Source organism: Carcharhinus amblyrhynchos, unplaced genomic scaffold, assembly GCF_965287045.1.
Source record: "Carcharhinus amblyrhynchos unplaced genomic scaffold, sCarAmb.v2.hapA chromosome_1342, whole genome shotgun sequence".
Classification (NCBI taxonomy): domain Eukaryota; kingdom Metazoa; phylum Chordata; class Chondrichthyes; order Carcharhiniformes; family Carcharhinidae; genus Carcharhinus; species Carcharhinus amblyrhynchos.
In genome coordinates this window covers 2190-24895 of record NW_027651082.1, presented here as the reverse complement: position 1 = coordinate 24895, position 22706 = coordinate 2190, and the positions used below count along the sequence as shown (strand labels likewise).

Here is a 22706-nt window from a genome sequence, read left to right as displayed (position 1 = left end):
CACATTTACACAGAGAAGTCTGAATATACACAGCTGCACCTACACACACACACACACACTCACACACACACACACACACACACTCACACACACACACACACACACACTCACACACACACACACACACACTCACACACATACACACTCACACACACACACACACTCACACACACACTCACTCACACACACACACACACTCACACACATACACACGCACTCGCGCACAAACACTCACACACACACTCACTCACACTCACACACACATACTCACACACACATACAGACACTCACTCACACTCACACACACATACACACTCACACACACACTCACTCACACACACACACACTCACTCACACTCACACACACATACACACTCACACGCACACTCACACACACATACACACTCACACACACACTCACTCACACACACACACACTCACTCACACTCACACACACATACACACTCACACACACACTCACTCACACACACACACACTCACTCACACTCACACACACATACACACTCACACACACACTCAAACACACAGTCACTCACACTCATACACACAATCACTCACACTCACATACACACACACTCACACGCTCACTCACACTCACACAACACACACATACACATGCTCACACACACACACACTCACTCACACTCACACACTCACTCACACACAGTCATAAGCCCACACAAACACAGACACCCAGGATTCACCCCACTCCCCATGGGAGCGAGTCCCACATTCTCCCCACTCCCCGTGGGAGCGAGTCCCACATTCTCCCCACTCCCCGTGGGAGCGAGTCCCACATTCTCCCCACTCCCCGTGGGAGCGAGTCCCACATTCTCCCCACTCCCACCGTGGGAGCGAGTCCCACATTCTCCCCACTCCCCATGGGAGCGAGTCCCACATTCTCCCCACTCCCCGTGGGAGCGAGTCCCACATTCTCCCCCACTCCCCGTGGGAGCGAGTCCCACATTCTCCCCCACTCCCCCCGTGGGAGTGAGTCCCACATTCTCCCCCACTCCCCGTGGGAGCGAGTCCCACATTCTCCCCCACTCCCCGTGGGAGCGAGTCCCACATTCTCCCCCACTCCCCGTGGGAGCGAGTCCCACATTCTCCCCCACTCCCCGTGGGAGCGAGTCCCACATTCTCCCCCACTCCCCGTGGGAGTGAGTCCCACATTCTCCCCCACTCCCCCCGTGGGAGCGAGTCCCACATTCTCCCCACTCCCCCCGTGGGAGCGAGTCCCACATTCTCCCCCACTCCCCCCGTGGGAGCGAGTCCCACATTCTCCCCCACTCCCCCCGTGGGAGCGAGTCCCACATTCTCCCCACTCCCCCCATGGGAGCGAGTCCCACATTCTCCCCACTCCCCGTGGGAGCGAGTCCCACATTCTCCCCACTCCCCGTGGGAGCGAGTCCCACATTCTCCCCACTCCCCGTGGGAGCGAGTCCCACATTCTCCCCACTCCCCGTGGGAGCGAGTCCCACATTCTCCCCACTCCCCGTGGGAGCGAGTCCCACATTCTCCCCACTCCCCGTGGGAGCGAGTCCCACATTCTCCCCACTCCCCGTGGGAGTGAGTCCCACATTCTCCCCCACTACCCGTGGGAGCGAGTCCCACATTCTCCCCACTCCCCCCATGGGAGCGAGTCCCACATTCTCCCCACTCCCCGTGGGAGTGAGTCCCACATTCTCCCCGACTCCCCCCGTGGGAGCGAGTCCCACATTCTCCCCACTCCCCGTGGGAGCGAGTCCCACATTCTCCCCACTCCCCGTGGGAGCGAGTCCCACATTCTCCCCACTCCCCGTGGGAGCGAGTCCCACATTCTCCCCACTCCCCGTGGGAGCGAGTCCCACATTCTCCCCCACTCCCCGTGGGAGCGAGTCCCACATTCTCCCCACTCTCCATGGGAGCGAGTCCCACATTCTCCCCACTCCCCATGGGAGCGAGTCCCACATTCTCCCCACTCCCCGTGGGAGCGAGTCCCACATTCTCCCCCACTCCCCGTGGGAGTGAGTCCCACATTCTCCCCCACTCCCCCCGTGGGAGCGAGTCCCACATTCTCTCCCCGTGGGAGTGAGTCCCACATTCTCCCCCCGTGGGAGCGAGTCCCACATTCTCCCCCATTCCCTGTGGGAGCGAGTCCCACATTCTCCCCCCGTGGGAGTGAGTCCCACATTCTCCCCACTCCCCGTGGGAGCGAGTCCCACATTCTCCCCCACTCCCCCCGTGGGAGCGAGTCCCACATTCTCCCCACTCCCCGTGGGAGCGAGTCCCACATTCTCCCCACTCCCCGTGGGAGTGAGTCCCACATTCTCCCCCACTCCCCGTGGGAGCGAGTCCCACATTCTCCCCACTCCCCGTGGGAGTGAGTCCCACATTCTCCCCCACTCCCCGTGGGAGCGAGTCCCACATTCTCCCCCACTCCCCGTGGGAGCGAGTCCCACATTCTCCCCACTCCCCGTGGGAGCGAGTCCCACATTCTCCCCCACTCCCCCGTGGGAGTGAGTCCCACATTCTCCCTCACTCCCCGTGGGAGCGAGTCCCACATTCTCTCCCCGTGGGAGCGAGTCCCACATTCTCCCCCCGTGGGAGTGAGTCCCACATTCTCCCCCCGTGGGAGCGAGTCCCACATTCTCCCCCACTCCCCGTGGGAGTGAGTCCCACATTCTCCCCCACTCCCCCCCGTGGGAGTGAGTCCCACATTCTCCCCACTCCCCGTGGGAGCGAGTCCCACATTCTCCCCACTCCCCGTGGGAGCGAGTCCCACATTCTCCCCACTCCCCGTGGGAGCGAGTCCCACATTCTCCCCACTCCCCGTGGGAGCGAGTCCCACATTCTCCCCACTCCCCGTGGGAGCGAGTCCCACATTCTCCCCCACTCCCCGTGGGAGCGAGTCCCACATTCTCCCCACTCCCCGTGGGAGCGAGTCCCACATTCTCCCCCCGTGGGAGTGAGTCCCACATTCTCCCCACTCCCCGTGGGAGCGAGTCCCACATTCTCCCCCACTCCCCGTGGGAGCGAGTCCCACATTCTCCCCACTCCCCGTGGGAGTGAGTCCCACATTCTCCCCCACTCCCCCGTGGGAGCGAGTCCCACATTCTCCCCCACTCCCCGTGGGAGCGAGTCCCACATTCTCCCCCACTCCCCCGTGGGAGCGAGTCCCACATTCTCCCCCACTCCCCCCGTGGGACCGAGTCCCACATTCTCCCCCACTCCCCGTGGGAGCGAGTCCCACATTCTCCCCCACTCCCCATGACAGCGAGTCCCACATTCTCCCCACTCCCCGTGGGAGCGAGTCCCACATTCTCCCCCACTCCCCCCGTGGGAGCGAGTCCCACATTCTCCCCACTCCCCGTGGGAGCGAGTCCCACATTCTCCCCCACTCCCCCCGTGGGAGCGAGTCCCACATTCTCCCCCACTCCCCCCGTGGGAGCGAGTCCCACATTCTCCCCCACTCCCCCGTGGGAGCGAGTCCCACATTCTCCCCCACTCCCCCGTGGGAGCGAGTCCCACATTCTCCCCCACTCCCCCTGTGAAGTTTTTGTTGAACTCCCCAAGTGGGGTGGTTGGTTGTATTCTGCATTCATGTCTCTCGCCGTGTCTGCAAGTAGAAACACTTTTGCTGCCTCCACACCAATGGAAAGCCTTCCATCGTGTGAGATTATGCACTTTGGACAGAGGAATGGAGACTATTTTCTAAATGGATATATGTTTAGGAAATCAGAAACACAAAGGGGTTGGAACTCCTTGTTCAAGATTCTCTTCAGGTTAATGTGCAGGTTCATTCGGCAGTTAGGAAGGTAAATGTAATGTTAGCATTCACGGCGAGAGGGCTAGAATACAAGAGCAGGGATGGACTCCTGGGGCTGTATAAGGCTCTGGTCAGACCCCATTTGGAGTATGGTGAGCAGTTTTGGGCCCCGTATCTAAGGAAGGATGTGCTGGCCTTGGAAAGGGTCCAGAAGAGGTTCACAAGAATGATCCCTGGAATGAAGAGCTTGTCGTATGAGGAACGGGTTGAGGACTCTGGGTCTGTACTCGATGGAGTTTAGAAGGATGAGGGTGGATCTTATTGAAACTTACAGGATACTGCGAGGCCCTGGATAGAGTGGACGTGGAGAGGGTGTTTCCACTAGTAGGAAAAACTAGAACCAGAGAGGGCACAACCTCAGGGTAAAGGGACCATCCTTTAAAACAGAGATGGGGAGGGATTTCTTCAGCCAGAGAGTGGGGAATGTGTGGAACTCTTTGCCGCAGAAGGCTGTGGAGGGCCAGGTCATTGAGTGTCTTTAAGACAGAGATAGATAGGTTCCTGATTAATAAGGGGATCAGGGGTTATGGGGAAAAGGCAGGAGAACGGGGAGGGGAAAAATATCAGCCATGATTGAATGGGGAAGCAGAATCGATGGGCCGAGTGGCCTCACTCTGCTCCTGTGTCTTATGGTCTCAGAGGTGACTGGATCGAGGTTCCACCAGCCTCAGCCCCCAGGACATCAGAACTTGCAGAATGGAGACAATCAAAGAGTAGAACATCACAAAAGAAGTTTAGATTCAAATTCAAACAGGGCTCCAACAGCATAACCGAACGATGCCAGGATGCTACATGGATTCAATAGGGACAACGACATAGCTTTTCCAGTCAGAGAGCAGTCAAAGCGAAGGAGGTGTTACTGGGCCTGGTGTACCTCAATATCAAATAAGATCTTCCCAAGCCAAGGTAGGCAAGGTAGATTTGGCGCTTGAGAAGGTTAATCGAAAGCTCATGATTAATTCTCACGGCAGACCCCCCCCCCAGTAAAGGTTCTGAGCAAAAATACTCATGGGATAAGGCAAGAGTCCAAAGGGCAGAGATAGAGACATAGAAACATAGAGGATAGGAGCAGGAGGAGGCCACTCAGCCCATTGAGCCTGCTCCACCATTCATCACCATCATGGCTGATAGCCCCATCCTGCTTTCTCCCCATAATCTCTGACCCCATTCCCCCCCAAGCGCTCTATCCAGCCGCCTCTTGAATACATTCAATGTTTTGACATCAACTCCTTCCTGTGGGAATGAATTCCACAGGCTCACCGGGTGAAGAAATGTCTCCTCACCTCCGTCCTAAATGGTCTACCCCCAATCCTCAGACTGTGACCCCCTGGACATTCTCTCTTCCACCTCCTTCCATTGGGAAAAAGATACAAAAGTCTGAGGTCCCGTACCGACCGACTCAAGAACAGCTTCTTCCCTGCTGCTGTCAGACTTTTAAATGGACCTACCTCACATTAAGTTGATCTTTCTCTACACGCGAGCTATAATTGATTTAATTTGATTTGATTTGATTTATTATTGTCACATGTACTGGGATACAGTGAAAAGTATTGTTTCTTGCGCACTATACAAAGCATACTGTTCATAGAGAAGGAAAGGAAAGGATGTAGAATGCAGTGTTACAGTCACAGCGAGGGTGTAGAGAAAGATCAACTTAATGCGAGGTAGGTCCATCCAACAATCTGACAGCAGCAGGGAAGAAGCTGTTCTTGAGTCCGTTGGTACGGGACCTCAGACTTTTGTATCTTTTTCCCAATAGAAGAAGGTGGAAGAGGGAATGTCCGGGGTGCGTGGGGTCCTGGGAAGCTGGTTTGTGTGATGGATTGGGCTACATTCACAACCCTTTGTAGTTCCTTGTGATCTTGGGCAGAGCAGGAGCCCAGACCAAGCTGTGATACAACCAGAAAGAATGCTTTCTATGGGGCATCTGTAAAAGTCGGTGAGAGTCGTAGCGGACATGTCAAATTTCCTCAGTCTTCTGAGAAAGTAGAGGCGTTGGTGGGGCTTTCTTAACGATAGTGTCAGTTTGGAGGACGATGTAACACTGTAACGCTATAACATGACTGTAACACTACATTCTACATCCTCTCCTTTTCCTCTCCATGTCCGTACAAGAAACAATACTTTTCACTGTTTGCCTATACATGTGACAATGATAAATCAAATCAAATTGAAAAGGGTCATTTTTCAATGAGGGTGGCGCAGTGGTTAGCACTGCTGCCTAGCATTGCCAGGGACCTGGGTTCAATTCCCACCTTGGGTGGCTGTCTGTGTGGAGTCTGTACGTTCTCCTCGTGTCTGCGTGGGTTTCCTCTGGGTGTTCTGGTTTCCTCCCACAGTCCTAAGATGTGTAGATTAGGTGGATTGGCCATGCTAAATTGTCCCTTAGTGTCCAAAGATGTGTAGGTTAGGGTGGATTGGCCATGCTAAATTGTCCCTTAGTGTCCAAAGATGTGTAGGTTAGGTGGATTGGCCATGCTAAATTGTCCCTTAGTGTCCAAAGATGTGCAGGTTAGGGTGGATTGGCCATGCTAAATTGCCCCTTAGTGTCCAAAGATGTGCAGGTTAGGGTGGATTGGCCATGCTAAATTGTCCCTTAATGTCTAAAGATGTGTAGGTTAGGGTGGATTGGCCATGCTAAATTGTCCCTTGGTGTCCAAAGATGTGCAGGTTAGATAATGAGGGGATAGAAGGTGTGATGGGCCGAATGACCTCCCCTGTTCCTATTTCAATAGGATTTTATCAGCTTGCATGAATCCTTTATCCAAAGCAATTAATAATCATTGAATGAATAATTCAATTGAATGATTGTTAAATGATTAATAATTACCCGGGAGTTGGCATTTCACTCGATTAGTGTCTGTGACCTTGTCAACTCTCTGGGTGTCTCCCACTAATCACAGTGTACAACTTTGTTCTGGTTTTAATAATTACCCAGTGAGCAAACCAGGCCCTGTGTCAGAAACTCATCTCTCTGACCCATGATTTAACCCGTGCTGTACCTGTCCTGGGAGTGTTTGATGGGGGACAGTGTAGAGGGAGCTTTACTCTGTATCTAACCCTGTGCTGTACCTGTCCTGGGAGTGTTTGATGGGGGGACAGTGTAGAGGGAGCTTTACTCTGTATCTAACCCCGTGCTGTACCTGTCCTGGGAGTGTTTGATGGGGGGACAGTGTAGAGGGAGCTTTACTCTGTATCTAACCTCGTGCTGTACCTGTCCTGGGAGTGTTTGATGGGGGGACAGTGTAGAGGGAGCTTTACTCTGTATCTAACCCCGTGCTGTACCTGTCCTGGGAGTGTTTGATGGGGGACAGTGTAGAGGGAGCTTTACTCTGTATCTAACCCCGTGCTGTACCTGTCCTGGGAGTGTTTGATGGGGGGACAGTGTAGAGGGAGCTTTACTCTGTATCTAACCCTGTGCTGTACCTGTCCTGGGAGTGTTTGATGGGGGGGGACAGTGTAGAGGGAGCTTTACTCTGTATCTAACCCTGTGCTGTACCTGTCCTGGGATGTTTGATGGGGGGGGACAGTGTAGAGGGAGCTTTACTCTGTATCTAACCCTGTGCTGTACCTGTCCTGGGAGTGTTTGATGGGGGGACAGTGTAGAGGGAGCTTTACTCTGTATCTAACCCCGTGCTGTACCTGTCCTGGGAGTGTTTGATGGGAGGACAGTGCAGAGGGAGCTTTACTCTGTATCTAACCCCGTGCTGTCCCTGTCCTGGGAGGGTTTGAAGGGAGACAGTGTAGAGGGAGCTTTACTCTGTATCTAACCCTGTGCTGTACCTGTCCTGGGATGTTTGATGGGGGGGGACAGTGTAGAGGGAGCTTTACTCTGTATCTAACCCCGTGCTGTACCTGTCCTGGGAGTGTTTGATGGGGGGACAGTGTAGAGGGAGCTTTACTCTGTATCTAACCCCGTGCTGTACCTGTCCTGGGAGTGTTTGATGGGGACAGTGTAGAGGGAGCTTTACTCTGTATCTAACCCCGTGCTGTACCTGTCCTGGGAGTGTTTGAATGGAGACAGTGTAGAGGGAGCTTTACTCTGTGTCTGTATGGGGAAAGAGAGGGAGTTATGGAGGGAGGGGGATTGGGGGGTAGGGATGGGCTGCAGTTTTTGAGTTTGGACTCTGTTTTTTGCCCTGACAGGTGATGGCAGCCCATGTTCCAAAAGCTCCGGGCTATCTCCAGATGCTGACCAGCGGGGCAAGGTATTTCTGCGGCCTGGACGAGGTGGTCCTGAGGAATATCGAGGCCTGCAAGGAGCTGGCACAGTCGCTTCAATCCACCTTCGGGCCGAGTGGCCTCAACAAGCTGGTCATCAACCACCTGCAGAAGGTCCTGGTGACGGGGGACAGCAGCACGGTACTCCGCGAATTCCAGATCGAGCACCCAGCGGCCAACATGCTGGGGCTGGCCGTCAAGATGCAGGAGGAGGAGGTGGGCGACGGGCGGACCCTCCTGCTCATCCTGGCCGGCTCGCTGCTGGAGAGAGCAGGGAGCCTCCTGCGGAGTGGCCTCTCGGTCCCCGAGGTGATCAAGGGCTATCGCAAGGGGTGTCAGCGGGCCCTGGAGCTGCTGGAGGGCCTGAGCTGCGGCAGCCTCGGGGACCCCTGGGACCAGCGGGAGGTGGCCTCCGCCCTGCGGACCCCCATCATGAGCAAGCAGTGCGGCCATGAGGACTTCCTGTCCCGGCTGGTGGCCAGCGGCTGCGTGTCGGTCATGCCCGCGAGCGGGCACTTTGACCCGGACCTGGTGAGGGTGTGCAAGGTGCTGGGGGCTGGCGTGACCGACTCCTTGGTGCTGGGGGGCATGGCCTTCAAAAAGGAGACAGAGAGCTTGGTGACGTCGGCCAGGAATGCCCGGGTGGTGATTTACAGCTGCCCCTTTGAGCTGTCGCAGACTGAGACCAAGGGCACAGTGCTTCTCCAGGGGGCGGCGGACATGCTGGGGTTCGGGGATGGCGAGGAGCGCCTGATGGAGGCCCAGATCCACAGCTTGGTGGACGCAGGGGTCAAGGTGCTGGTGGTGGGCGGGAAGGTGGGCGAGCTGGCTCTTCACTATGCTGACAAGCACAGGCTGATGGTGGTGAGGCTACACTCTCGCCACGACCTGGTGCGGCTGGGTAAAGCTCTGCAGGCCACCCCCCTGCTGAGGCTGGGCACCCCGGCGCCCGAGGAGATCGGGCACTGCGACCACGTCTACCTGAGGGAGATTGGCGACACCCAGGTGGTGATCTTCGAGCAGGAGAAGCAAGGCTGCGCCGTCTCCACCATCCTGCTGCGGGGCTCCACCCAGAACCTGCAGGACAACGTGGAGGAAGCCATCAAGGACGGGGTCAGCACCTACAAGACCCTGAGCCGGGACAGGCGGCTGCTGCCGGGCGCCGGGGCCACCGAGATGGAACTGGCCCTCCAGGTGGCGGCTTTCGGGGCCACCCGGCCCGGCCTAGACCAGTACGCCATCCAGGAGTACGCCCGGGCCTTTGAGTCGGCGGCCAAGGCGCTGGTCCAGAACGCGGGCGGCGAGGAGAGCCAGGTCATCGCCAAGCTCTACGCCATCCACCAGGAAGGAGGCCGCAACATGGGCTTTGACATGGAGGCCGGAGGCTCCGAGGTGCTGGATGCGGCCCAGGCTGGAATCTGGGACCCCTTCCTGGTGAAGCAGTCAGCCATCAAGCTGGCCACCAACGTGGCCATCACCGTGCTGAGCGTGGACCAGATCATCATGGCCAAGAAATCAGGGGGACCCAAACCTCGCGGCGACAACCCCAACTGGGACCAACCGCCCGACCAAATCGACTGAGCGCAGCGGGCCCCGGCGGGAGACCCTTCCCCCGCCTCAATGTCAACACCATCTCAAAGGCCCCCCCTACTCGACAAATAAAACTATCAATCTCTTCACCCGAGTCTTTGCTCACTCATCCACTTCATTTCAGGGAGCGGGGCTTCCCACCGGGGGGTGGAGCAGCCTCGTAAACCCCCTCCCCCCATCCACCGAGGGTCGAGGATTCAGGGGTGGGCTCATCGAGGGAGTTTGAGATGATTAAACCATTCGATGGGGTCGAGGGAGAGAAGCTATTCACATCAGAACATCAGAACTAGGAACAGGAGTGGGCCATTCGGCCCCTCGAGCCTGCTCCCCCATTCAATAAGATCATGGCTGGTCTTTTCATGGACTCAGCTCCACTTACCCGCCCGCTCACCATAACCCTTAATTCCTTTACTGTTCAAAAATCTATCTATCCCCGTCTTAAAAACATTCAATGAGGGAGCCTCAACTGGGCAGGAAATTCCACAGATTCACAACCCTTTGTGTGAAGAAGTTCCTCCTCAACTCAAACCTAAATCTGCTCCCCCTTATTTTGAGGCCATGCCCCCTAGTCCTAGTTTCACCCGCCAGTGGAAACAACCTCCCTGCTTCTATCTGATCGATTCCCTTCATCATCTTATATGTTTCTATAAGATCTCCCCCCATTCTTCTGAATTCCAATGAGTATAGCCCCAGTCTACTCAGTCTCTCCTCATAAGCCAACCCTCTCAACTCCGGAATCAACCTAGTGAATCTCCTCTGCACCCCCTCCAGTGCCAGTATATCCTTTCTCAAGTAAGGGGCAGGAGGGGTGGGGGTAAAATCCTGAACAAGAGGGGGAGGGCAGAACATTCCAGGTGGAGTTCAGGAACGGGTTGTCAAGAAGCACTCACTAACAGGGTCAGGCCATTCAGTCCCTCGATGCTGTCCCACCATTCACTTAGACCATTGCAGGTTTAATTTACCCACATTGTTTCCGTGACACTTCATCCCTCCAACAAACAAAACTTTATTGTTTCAAAATTTGAAATTTACAATCCCCGCATCGACAACATGGTGACACAGTGGGTTAGCACCCTGCCTCTCAGCGCCACGGACCTGGGTTCAATCCCAGAGGCATGTGTAGACTCCACTCAGACAGTGACCCAAGCTGGGATTGAACCCGGGTCCCTGTGAGACAGCAGCGCTAACCCACTGTGTCACCGTGCCACTGGGATTGAACCCGGGTCCCTGTGAGACAGCAGTGCTAACCCACTGTGTCACCGTGCCACTGGGATTGAACTCGGGTCCCTGTGAGACAGCAGCGCTAATCCACTGTGTCACCGTGCCGCTGGGATTGAACCCGGGTCCCTGGCACTGTGAGACAGCAGCACTAACCCACTGTGTCACCGTGCCGCTGGGATCGAACCCGGGTCCCTGGCGCTGTGAGGCAGCAGCGCTAACCCACTGTGTTACCGTGCCGCTGGGATTGAACCCAGGTCCCTGTGAGACAGCAGTGCTAACCCACTGTGTTACCGTGCCGCTGGGATTGAACCCAGGTCCGTGTGAGGCAGCAGCGCTAACCCACTGTGTCACCGTGCCGCTGGGATTGAACCCGGGTCCCTGGCGCTGTGAGGCAGCAGCGCTAACCCACTGTGTCACCGTGCCGCTGGGATTGAACCCGGGTCCCTGTGAGGCAGCAGCGCTAACCCACTGTGTCACCGTGCTGCTGGGATTGAACCCGGGTCCCTGTGAGGCAGCAGCGCTAACCCACTGTGTCACCGTGCCGCTGGGATTGAACCCGGGTCCCTGTGAGGCAGCAGCGCTAACCCACGGTGTCACCGTGCCGCTGGGATTGAACCCGGGTCCCTGTGAGGCAGCAGCGCTAACCCACTGTGTCACCGTGCTGCTGGGATTGAACCCGGGTCCCTGTGAGGCAGCAGCACTAACCCACTGTGTCACCGTGCCGCTGGGATTGAACCCGGGTCCCTGTGAGGCAGCAGCGCTAACCCACTGTGTCACCGTGCCGCTGGGATTGAACCCGGGTCCCTGGCGCTGTGAGGCAGCAGCACTAACCCACTGTGTCACCGTGCCGCTGGGATTGAACCCGGGTCCCTGTGAGGCAGCAGCGCTAACCCACTGTGTCACCGTGCCGCTGGGATTGAACCCGGGTCCCTGGCGCTGTGAGGCAGCAGTGCTAACCCACTGTGTCACCGTGCCGCTGGGATTGAACCCGGGTCCCTGTGAGGCAGCAGTGCTAACCCACTGTGTCACCGTGCCGCTGGGATTGAACCCGGGTCCCTGTGAGACAGCAGCGCTAACCCACTGTGTCACCGTGCCGCTGGGATTGAACCTGGGTCCCTGTGAGACAGCAGCGCTAACCCACTGTGTCACCGTGCCGCTGGGATTGAACCCGGGTCCCTGTGAGGCAGCAGCGCTAACCCACTGTGTCACCGTGCCGCTGGGATTGAACCCGGGTCCCTGTGAGGCAGCAGCGCTAACCCACTGTGTCACCGTGCCGCTGGGATTGAACCCGGGTCCCTGGAGCTGTGAGGCAGCAGCGCTAACCCACTGTGTCACCGTGCCGCTGGGATTGAACCCGTGTCCCTGTGAGACAGCAGCGCTAACCCACTGTGTCACCGTGCCGCTGGGATTGAACCCGGGTCCCTGTGAGACAGCAGCGCTAACCCACTGTGTCACCGTGCCGCTGGGATTGAACCCGGGTCCCTGTGAGACAGCAGCACTAACCCACTGTGTCACCGTGCCACTGGGATTGAACCCGGGTCCCTGTGAGGCAGCAGCGCTAACCCACTGTGTCACCGTGCCGCTGGGATTGAACCCGGGTCCCTGTGAGGCAGCAGCGCTAACCCACTGTGTCACCGTGCCGCTGGGATTGAACCCGGGTCCCTGGAGCTGTGAGGCAGCAGCGCTAACCCACTGTGTCACCGTGCCGCTGGGATTGAACCCGGGTCCCTGTGAGACAGCAGCGCTAACCCACTGTGTCACCGTGCCGCTGGGATTGAACCCGGGTCCCTGTGAGACAGCAGCGCTAACCCACTGTGTCACCGTGCCGCTGGGATTGAACCCGGGTCCCTGTGAGACAGCAGCACTAACCCACTGTGTCACCGTGCCGCTGGGATTGAACCCGGGTCCCTGGAGCTGTGAGGCAGCAGCACTAACCCACTGTGCCACTGTGCTGGTCCATTTGCGGGGAGGTTCTCAGATCCAGACCCAGAGCTGGTGCCTTTGGGAGCGAGCGGGAGACAGCACAATGGGAGATGATTACAGATATCTCCCTTCAAATGGGCTGAGTGAAGGATTGAAGGGAAACAGACACTCGAGAAGGACTGACTGATCCATTCAATCCAGTTATTGTTCATAATGAGTGTCTCATATCACCACTGTCCATATTACCTCACTGTCCATCTGGCTCATTTCCTTCCAGAATTGGGGCAGGAGGGAGAGAGAGAGGGAGGCAGGGAGAGAGAAGGGAGAGAGAGAGAGGGAAGGGAGGGAGAGAGAGGGAAGGGAGGGAGAGAGAGGGAAGGGAGGGAGAGAGAGGGAAGGGAGGGGGAGAGAGGGAAGGGAGAGGGAGAGAGGGAAGGGAGAGAGAGAGAGGGAAGGGAGAGAGAGAGAGGGAAGGGAGGGGGAGAGAGGGAAGGGAGGGAGAGAGAGGGAGGCAGGGAGAGAGAAGGGAGGGAGAGAGAGAGGGAACGGTGGAAGAGAGAGGGAAGGGAGAGAGAGAGGGAGGGAGGGAGAGAGAGGGAGGCAGGGAGAGAGAAGGGAGGGAGAGAGAGAGGGAAGGGAGGGAGAGAGAAGGAGGGAGGGAGAGAGAAGGGAGGGAGAGAGAGAGGGAAGGGAGGGAGAAAGAAGGAGGGAGGGAGAGAGAAGGGAGGGAGAGAGAGAGGGAAGGGAGGGAGAGAGACGGAAGGGAGGGGGAGAGAGAGGGAGGGAGGGAGAGAGAGAGGGGAGATAGAGAGGGAGGGAGGGGGAGAGAGGGAGGGGAGTAATCTTTTGGAAATAAGACTGATTACATTCTGTCGCTGCAATCGATCCATTCAGCTCGATTCCACCCCCATTCCCCGCAGATTACTGCCAGTATTCACTCTATCTCCCTGTATCAATCTCATGTAATCCCCCTGACACAAAGGCTTCTCCCCCATTACCCCACATCTTTACCCTGCTAACCTGTACAGCTTTGGACACTAAGGGGCAATTTAGCATGGCCAATCCACCCTAACCTGCACATCTTTGGACACTAAGGGACAATTTAGCATGGCCAATCCCCCTAACCTGCACACCTTTGGACGAGTGGCCATGTCTAGACGACTATCTGGATAACCTGTGGGCCAGACAGATCTGTACGTTAATGAAACACTCGCCTTGCTGCAGAGCTAACTCCACGCGCTGGGCCTCGGACCTTTAACCTGCTGGGAATCATGGTCCTTCAGCAGTCTGGGCCTAATGGGGAATGTGGAAATGGCTGACTGCTTCTCTGAGTAATAATTAACTGTATGGAATAGACCGTTTTCATCTCCGTATTTACACAGACTGTATACCTCTCCCCATACTGTGCGGGACTGAGGGATAGAGTGTGAGAGATAGTTTGAGCTCCTTCTCTCTGACCGTACACTGTGTTTTGAAGGAAATACAGTTCACGCATGTTCATTGCATCTACTTGGATGGAATTTAACCCCTTTGCCATTCCTTTCCAATTTCTCAATCTGTTTATCCCTCTCTCCCTGTCTCTCTCTCTCTATCTCTCTGTCTCTCCGCCTCTCTCCATCTCTCTCACTCTGTCCCTCTCTCTCTGTCTCTCTCTGTTTCTGTCTCTCTCTCGCTGTCTCTCTCTTTCTGTCTCTCTCCCTGTGTCTCTCACTCTCTCTGTGTCTCCCTCTCTCTCTCTGTCTCTCACTCTGTGTGTGTGTGTCTCTCTCTCTCTCTCTGTGTCTCCCTCTCTCTCTGCCTCGCTGTCTCTCTCTCTCTCTGTCTCCCTCTCTCTCTTTCCTCCTTTTAGATGCTCCTCAAACCCCCTCCCTCCCTCTCTGACCGAGCTCTGGGGTCAGCTGTCCCTGTTAATTGTGCGTGTGTCTGGGGGTCTGACCATCACTGCTTTGGGATTGGGGGTAGGGGCTATGTAAATGCAGCCTGGTCTTTGTTGCAGTGAGGCCGTCGGTTTTGAAGAGTCGGGAATAGATGAGTGAGTAGGAGTGGTGTGATTCTCCTGATTTGAGGGGGTGGGGTGGGGGGGGGGGTGCTTGATGGAGAGAGACAGTTTTCAGTCTGACAGCTCCTTGTCTCTCTGGCAGCCTCCGGAGCTCCTCTCTGACAGAGCGAGTGGGAGACAGACAGGACCATTTAAACGTCAAACCCAATTTGTCTGCGACGTGTCTTGGGCTGGGTTCAGTAGCACTAGGGGGCACTAATGTCCCACCTCACCTTCAAGCAGTCATTCTCGTCTCCCTGTCTCCCAACTGCTGCCTTTACAAACTCTCCCCTTTACACACTGCTTCCAATTACACTTCTCATTGCCCCTGCGTGTCAGGGGAAATATGTGGGGTTACCATCCACCTAACCTGCACATCTTTGGGCACTAAGGGACAATTTAGCATGACCATTCCCCCTAAGCTACACTTCTTTGGACACTAAGGGGCAATTTAGCATGGCCAATCCACCCTAACCTGCATATCTTTGGGCACTAAGGGACAATTTAACATGGCTAAACAATTTATTTGGTTCAAGTACATGGATTTGATTTATTATTGTCACATGTACTGGGATACAGGGAAAAGTGTTGTTTCTTGCACGCTGTACAGACAAAGCATACCGTTCATAGAGAAGGAAAGGAGAGGGTGCAGAATGTAGTGTTACAGTCATAGCTAGAGTACAGAGAAAGATCAACTTAATGTGAGGTAAGTCCATTCAAAAGTCTGACAGGAGCAGGGAAGAAGGTGTTCTTGAGTCGGTCGGTACGTGAGCTCAGACTTTTGTATCTTTTTCCCGATGGAAGAAGGTGGAAGAGAGAATGTCCGGGGTGTGTGGGGTCCTTAATTACACTGGCTGCTTTTCCCCGAGGCAGCGGGAAGTGTAGACAGAGTCAATGGATGGGAGGCTGGTTTGTGTGATGGATTGGGCTACATTCACAATCCTTTTGTAATTCCTTGTGATCTTGGGCAGAGCAGGAGCCCAGACCAAGCTGTGATACAACCAGAAAGAATGTTTTCTATGGGGCATCTGAAAAAATTGGTTAGAGTCGTAGCGGACATGTCAAATTTCCTTAGGCTTCTGAGAAAGTAGAGGCGTTGGTGGGGCTTTCTTAACTGTAATGTCGGCTTGGGGGGACCAGGACAGGTTACTGGTGATCTGGACACCTAAAAACCTGAAGCTCTCGACCCTTTCTACTTCATCACCATTGGTCCTCAACTATCCCATCTCTCTCCGAAATCCCCCTGCATTTCTATAGCACCTTTCACCCATCCTAAGGAGCACAAATCAAAATTTCACCCTGATGAACAGAGGGAGGTGATGAGCAGAATGTTTGATCGTACAGGAAGGTTTTGCGTGTGGCAAGGGGGAGAATGCTGGAGTCGTCTTGTAGATAAACCTTCTCCCCCGCTGCCTCCCCAGACTCAGGGAGCTGAAGGCCAGTCCAGGCAGGGTTGAGTGTGAGTGCACCCTCAGCCTTATCTCCTCACGTTCCAGACACAGCCCCACATTCACAAATCCTTGTGTTTGTACAGACCTCTGGGTGAACCCTGACGGAGCTCACCACCCCTCCCCACACAGCCCGCACGTACAATGTGGAGTCTGGCAGCAATGGAGAGGCTTTTCACTTGTTATCGGACAAGCCCCAGATAAAGCGGCGGATTTGAGAACGGTTCTGGGAATCTGCCTCGTTCCACACATCCGAGATTCTTCTCCAACTTCCAGAACCAGCCACACTTCAGCACGGACACTGTGTGAGGGTTGGAGGGCCAGTGTGAGAGCAGTCACCGCACTCTCCGATCAAAATAACATCCAATATCACATCGGGAATGGGCACTTGGAAGATTATCCCAGACAGCAGCAGCCAATTGGAAAGGGTTTGGGTCCATTGGAATTGTGTACAGTGGGAGAGAATGGCCACAGTACGAGTAGGAACGCACTGACCCTCACTGGGGTCCCACACACACACTGACCCTCACTGGGGTACGGCTCCCACACACACTGACTCTCACTGGGGTACGGGGTCCCACACACACTGACTCTCACTGGGGTACGGGGTCCCACACACACTGACCCTCACTGGGGTCCCACACACACACACTGACCCTCACTGGGGTACGGGTCCCACACACACTGACTCTCACTGGGGTACGGGTCCCACACACACTGACTCTCACTGGGGTACGGGGTCCCACACACACTGACCCTCACTGGGGTACGGCTCCCACACACACTGACTCTCACTGGGATACGGGGTCCCACACACACTGACCCTCACTGGGGTACGGCTCCCACACACACTGACTCTCACTGGGGTACGGGGTCCCACACACACTGACCCTCACTGGGGTATGGCTCCCACACACACTGACTCTCACTGGGGTACAGGGTCCCACACACACTGACCCTCACTGGGGTACGGCTCCCACACACACTGACTCTCACTGGGGTACGGGGTCCCACACACACTGACCCTCACTGGGGTACGGCTCCCACACACACTGACTCTCACTGGGGTACGGGTCCCACACACACTGACTCTCACTGGGGTACGGCTCCCACACACACTGACTCTCACTGGGGTACAGGGTCCCACACACACTGACTCTCACTGGGGTCCCACACACACTGACTCTCACTGGGGTACGGCTCCCACACACACTGACCCTCACTGGGGTACGGCTCCCACACACACTGACTCTCACTGGGGTCCCACACACACTGACTCTCACTGGGGTACGGGGTCCCACACACACTGACTCTCACTGGGGTATGGCTCCCACACACACTGACTCTCACTGGGGTACGGGTCCCACACACACTGACTCTCACTGGGGTCCCACACACACTGACTCTCACTGGGGTACGGGGTCCCACACACACTGACTCTCACTGGGGTCCCACACACACTGACTCTCACTGGGGTACGGCTCCCACACACACTGACTCTCACTGGGGTACGGGGTCCCACACACACTGACTCTCACTGGGGTACGGCTCCCACACACACTGACTCTCACTGGGGTATGGCTCCCACACACACTGACTCTCACTGGGGTACGGCTCCCACACACACACTGACTCTCACTGGGGTACGGGGTCCCACACACACTGACTCTCACTGGGGTACGGCTCCCACACACACACTGACTCTCACTGGGGTACGGGGTCCCACACACACTGACTCTCACTGGGGTACGGGTCCCACACACACCGACTCTCACTGGGGTACGGGTCCCACACACACTGACTCTCACTGGGGTACGGCTCCCACACACACTGACTCTCACTGGGGTACGGCTCCCACACACACTGACTCTCACTGGGGTACGGGGTCCCACACACACTGACTCTCACTGGGGTACGGCTCCCACACACACACTGACTCTCACTGGGGTACGGGGTCCCACACACACTGACTCTCACTGGGGTACGGGTCCCACACACACCGACTCTCACTGGGGTACGGGTCCCACACACACTGACTCTCACTGGGGTCCCACACACACACTGACTCTCACTGGGGTACGGCTCCCACACACACTGACTCTCACTGGGGTACGGCTCCCACACACTGACTCTCACTGGGGTCCCACACACACTGACTCTCACTGGGGTACGGGCTCCCACACACACTGACTCTCACTGGGGTACGGGGGTCCCACACACACTGACTCTCACTGGGGTACGGCTCCCACACACACTGACTCTCACTGGGGTACGGGGTCCCACACACACTGACTCTCACTGGGGTCCCACACACACTGACTCTCACTGGGGTACGGGGTCCCACACACACTGACTCTCACTGGGGTATGGGTCCCACACACACTGACTCTCACTGGGGTACGGGGTCCCACACACACTGACTCTCACTGGGGTCCCACACACACTGACTCTCACTGGGGTCCCACACACACTGACTCTCACTGGGGTACAGGGGTCCCACACACACCGACTCTCACTGGGGTACGGGTCCCACACACACTGACTCTCACTGGGGTCCCACACACACACTGACTCTCACTGGGGTACGGCTCCCACACACACTGACTCTCACTGGGGTACGGGGTCCCACACACACTGACTCTCACTGGGGTACGGCTCCCACACACACACTGACTCTCACTGGGGTACGGGGTCCCACACACACTGACTCTCACTGGGGTACGGGTCCCACACACACCGACTCTCACTGGGGTACGGGTCCCACACACACTGACTCTCACTGGGGTCCCACACACACACTGACTCTCACTGGGGTACGGCTCCCACACACACTGACTCTCACTGGGGTACGGCTCCCACACACTGACTCTCACTGGGGTCCCACACACACTGACTCTCACTGGGGTACGGGCTCCCACACACACTGACTCTCACTGGGGTACGGGGGTCCCACACACACTGACTCTCACTGGGGTACGGCTCCCACACACACTGACTCTCACTGGGGTACGGGGTCCCACACACACTGACTCTCACTGGGGTCCCACACACACTGACTCTCACTGGGGTACGGGGTCCCACACACACTGACTCTCACTGGGGTATGGGTCCCACACACACTGACTCTCACTGGGGTACGGGTTCCCACACACACTGACTCTCACTGGGGTCCCACACACACTGACTCTCACTGGGGTCCCACACACACTGACTCTCACTGGGGTACAGGGGTCCCACACACACCGACTCTCACTGGGGTACGGGTCCCACACACACTGACTCTCACTGGGGTCCCACACACACACTGACTCTCACTGGGGTCCCACACACACTGACTCTCACTGGGGTACGGCTCCCACACACACTGACTCTCACTGGGGTACGGGTCCCACACACACTGACTCTCACTGGGGTCCCACACACACTGACTCTCACTGGGGTACGGCTCCCACACACACTGACTCTCACTGGGGTACGGCTCCCACACACACTGACTCTCACTGGGGTACGGGGTCCCACACACACTGACTCTCACTGGGGTCCCACACACACTGACTCTCACTGGGGTACGGGGTCCCACACACACTGACTCTCACTGGGGTACGGCTCCCACACACACTGACTCTCACTGGGGTACGGGCTCCCACACACACTGACTCTCACTGGGGTACGGGTCCCACACACACTGACTCTCACTGGGGTCCCACACACACTGACTCTCACTGGGGTACGGGCTCCCACACACACTGACTCTCACTGGGGTCCCACACACACTGACTCTCACTGGGGTCCCACACACACACTGACTCTCACTGGGGTACGGGGTCCCACACACACACACTGACTCTCACTGGGGTACGGGGTCCCACACACACACACTGACTCTCACTGGGGTACGGGTCCCACACACACTGACTCTCACTGGGGTCCCACACACACTGACTCTCACTGGGGTACGGGGTCCCACACACACTGACTCTCACTGGGGTACGGGTCCCACACACACTGACTCTCACTGGGGTACGGGGTCCCACACACACTGACTCTCACTGGGGTACGGGGTCCCACACACACTGACTCTCACTGGGGTACGGGGTCCCACACACACTGACTCTCACTGGGGTACGGGTCCCACACACACTGACTCTCACTGGGGTACGGGGTCCCACACACACTGACTCTCACTGGGGTACGGGGTCCCACACACACTGACTCTCACTGGGGTACGGCTCCCACACACACTGACTCTCACTGGGGTACGGCTCCCACACACACTGACTCTCACTGGGGTACGGGGTCCCACACACACTGACTCTCACTGGGGTACGGGGTCCCACACACACTGACTCTCACTGGGGTACGGCTCCCACACACACTGACTCTCACTGGGGTACGGGGTCCCACACACACTGACTCTCACTGGGGTATGGGGTCCCACACACACTGACTCTCACTGGGGTACGGGTCCCACACACACTGACTCTCACTGGGGTACGGGGTCCCACACACACTGACTCTCACTGGGGTACGGGGTCCCACACACACTGACTCTCACTGGGGTACGGGCTCCCACACACACTGACTCTCACTGGGGTCCCACACACACTGACTCTCACTGGGGTACGGCTCCCACACACACTGACTCTCACTGGGGTATGGGTCCCACACACACTGACTCTCACTGGGGTACGGGCTCCCACACACACTGACTCTCACTGGGGTCCCACACACACTGACTCTCACTGGGGTACGGGGTCCCACACACACTGACTCTCACTGGGGTACGGGTCCCACACACACTGACTCTCACTGGGGTACAGGGTCCCACACACACTGACTCTCACTGGGGTATGGGGTCCCACACACACTGACTCTCACTGGGGTACGGCTCCCACACACACTGACTCTCACTGGGGTACGGGGTCCCACACACACACTGACTCTCACTGGGGTACGGGGTCCCACACACACTGACTCTCACTGGGGTACGGGCTCCCACACACACTGACTCTCACTGGGGTACGGGTCCCACACACACTGACTCTCACTGGGGTACGGCTCCCACACACACTGACTCTCACTGGGGTACGGGGTCCCACACACACTGACTCTCACTGGGGTACGGGTCCCACACACACTGACTCTCACTGGGGTACGGCTCCCACACACACTGACTCTCACTGGGGTACGGCTCCCACACACACTGACTCTCACTGGGGTACGGCTCCCACACACACTGACTCTCACTGGGGTACGGGGTCCCACACACACTGACTCTCACTGGGGTACGGGGTCCCACACACACTGACTCTCACTGGGGTACGGCTCCCACACACACTGACTCTCACTGGGGTACGGGGTCCCACACACACTGACTCTCACTGGGGTACGGGGTCCCACACACACTGACTCTCACTGGGGTACGGGGTCCCACACACACTGACTCTCACTGGGGTACGGGTCCCACACACACTGACTCTCACTGGGGTACGGCTCCCACACACACTGACTCTCACTGGGGTACGGGGTCCCACACACACTGACTCTCACTGGGGTACGGGGTCCCACACACACTGACTCTCACTGGGGTACGGGCTCCCACACACACTGACTCTCACTGGGGTCCCACACACACTGACTCTCACTGGGGTACGGCTCCCACACACACTGACTCTCACTGGGGTACGGGTCCCACACACACTGACTCTCACTGGGGTACGGGGTCCCACACACACTGACTCTCACTGGGGTACGGGGTCCCACACACACTGACTCTCACTGGGGTACGGGTCCCACACACACTGACTCTCACTGGGGTACGGGGTCCCACACACACTGACTCTCACTGGGGTACGGGGTCCCACACACACTGACTCTCACTGGGGTACAGGGTCCCACACACACTGACTCTCACTGGGGTACGGGTCCCACACACACTGACTCTCACTGGGGTACGGGGTCCCACACACACTGACTCTCACTGGGGTACGGGTCCCACACACACTGACTCTCACTGGGGTACGGGGTCCCACACACACTGACTCTCACTGGGGTACAGGGTCCCACACACACTGACTCTCACTGGGGTACGGGTCCCACACACACTGACTCTCACTGGGGTACGGGGTCCCACACACACTGACTCTCACTGGGGTACGGGTCCCACACACACTGACTCTCACTGGGGTACGGGGTCCCACACACACTGACTCTCACTGGGGTACGGGGTCCCACACACACTGACTCTCACTGGGGTACGGGGTCCCACACACACTGACTCTCACTGGGGTACGGGTCCCACACACACTGTGAGCGAGATGGAACTGATATATTTAATAGTTTGAAGCATTTTGCAGATTTGTGAGTGGATTTTGGATCCGGTCCAGGCAGGGTGAATGGGAACGTTGGACTCAGTCCTGAGAGATGGCAGGTAGTG

At 57.0% G+C, this 22706-nt stretch overlaps 1 pseudogene; it reads left to right on the top strand.

The window, feature by feature from the left end:
* The first annotated feature begins 7978 nt into the window (after positions 1-7978).
* LOC145340725 (T-complex protein 1 subunit theta pseudogene) lies at positions 7979-9631 on the top strand (annotated as a pseudogene).
* The last annotated feature ends 13075 nt before the right edge of the window (positions 9632-22706 follow it).